Source organism: Lathyrus oleraceus, chromosome 2, assembly GCF_024323335.1.
Source record: "Lathyrus oleraceus cultivar Zhongwan6 chromosome 2, CAAS_Psat_ZW6_1.0, whole genome shotgun sequence".
Taxonomy (NCBI): domain Eukaryota; kingdom Viridiplantae; phylum Streptophyta; class Magnoliopsida; order Fabales; family Fabaceae; genus Lathyrus; species Lathyrus oleraceus.
In genome coordinates, this window is record NC_066580.1 from 464,753,983 (window position 1) to 464,756,234 (window position 2,252).

Genomic DNA, 2,252 nt, shown 5'->3' on the forward strand with positions numbered 1-2,252 from the left:
GCATTGTTGCAAACATCACCGCTTGTAACAACTTGAGTTTCTGTGACTCTGATCTCCCCGAGGAGGGAAGAGACCACAACTTGGCGTTACATATATCTATGGGTTGCAAAGACGACGCCATGTCCAATATGCTGGTGGACACTGGGTCATCATTAAACGTACTGCCAAAATCCACTCTCTCGAAGCTGTCATATCAGGGGCCTCCCATGAGGCAGAGTGGAGTAGTTGTGAAGGCTTTCGATGGGTCTGGCAAAACTGTGATTGGGGAAGTTGATCTCCCAGTCAAAATCGGACCAAGTGATTTCCGGATTACCTTCCAGGTTATGGACATTCACGCATCGTATAGCTGTCTCTTAGGCAGACCATGGATTCACGAGGTGGGCGTCGTGACATCCACCCTACACCAGAAACTGAAATTTGTGAAGAATAAGAAGCTGGTGGTGGTAGGAGGAGAGAAGGCTCTCCTGGTAAGCCATTTGTCTTCCTTCTCATACATAGATGCCGAGGATGAATTTGGAACTCCTTTCCAAGCTTTATCTATTGCTGAGCCTATTGAGAAGAGAACTCATTCATTTGCTTCCTATAAAGATGCAAAGTTGGCCATTGTGCGTGGCACAACTGCTGATTTAGGGAAAATGATTGAGCTAGAAGACAATAAGTCTCGGGCTGGCATAGGTTATTCATCTGGGGTTTTCAATTTGCAAGGGTTGTTCAAGAGTGGAGGGTTCATCCACACCAGTCAGAGCGAGGAAGCTGCTGCCATTCTGGAAGAGGACGAAGAGGATTCTGGCAACTTCGTCATCCCTGGGGGAATCTGCAATAATTGGGTCGCTGTGGATATTCCAACAGTTATCCATAAGTCGAAGTAATGTTCATTGTGTTTAAAAAACCCTCCTCCCATGCCAAAAGGAGGAGTGATGACATTGTTGGCGCATAAATACAATGATATTTTCATTCAATAGATTCATGCTAAATGTTTGTTTTTCTAATTATTTTCCCTTTTTGCTTTTTGCATGAAATTGGTGATCACATAAAACCTAAAAATAGAATAAAGTCAATCTTTTCATCTACATAATGATTGCCTTGTTTGAATTCTAAAAGCTTTTCATATCCAAAATCATTATGCAGGTTGATCAAACCCATTGAACATAATGACCCAACACCATCTCCCAACTTTGAATTCCCTGTATTTGAGGAGGAAGAAGATGATATTGGAGAAAATCCTGATGAGATTACCCGTTTGCTTGAGCATGAGGAGAAGATCATTCAGCCGCATCTTGAGAATCTGGAAGCGGTCAACTTGGGGTCTGAGGATTGTGTGCGAGAAGTAAAGATTGGGGCACTCCTGGAAGAGTCTGTTCAGAAGGAGTTGATTGATTTGCTACGAGAATATGTCGACGTCTTCGCATGGTCATATGAAGACATGCCAGGTCTAGATACTGATATTGTGCAACATTTCTTACCCTTGAAGCCTGAGTGCGTGTCTGTAAAGCAGAAGCTCAGAAGAACTCATCTTGATATGGTAGTGAAGATCAAAGAGGAGGTTCAGAAACAAATTGATGCAGGGTTTCTGATGACTTCTACATATCCTCAATGGGTGGCCAATATTGTGCCCGTGCCTAAGAAAGACGGAAAAGTCCGAATGTGTGTGGACTATCGAGATTTGAATAAAGCTAGTCCAAACGATGATTTTCCTCTACCACATATTGATATGTTGGTAGATAATACAGCTAAATTCAATGTCTTCTCATTTATGGATGGATTTTCCGGATATAATCAGATCAAGATGGCACCCGAGGATATGGAGAAGACAACATTCATCACACCTTGGGGAACATTCTGTTATCCAGTGATGCCCTTCGGTTTGAAGAACGCCGGAGCCACGTATCAATGAGCTATGACCACCTTGTTTCATGATATGATGCACAAGGAGATTGAGGTGTATGTTGATGATATGATTGCTAAGTCAAGAACGGAAGTTGAACATGTAGAGCACTTGTTGAAGCTTTTTCAGCATTTGAGGAAGTACAAGCTTCGTCTGAATCCCAACAAGTGTACATTTGGAGTCCGTTCTGGCAAGTTATTAGGCTTTATTGTCAGTGAAAGAGGTATTGAGGTTGATCCTGCAAAGGTCAAAGCAATACAGGAAATGCTTGCGCCCAAAACTGAGAAGCGAGTCCGAGGTTTTCTTGGCCGCTTGAATCATATTTCCAGATTCATATCCCACATAACTGCCACATGTGCGCCGATAT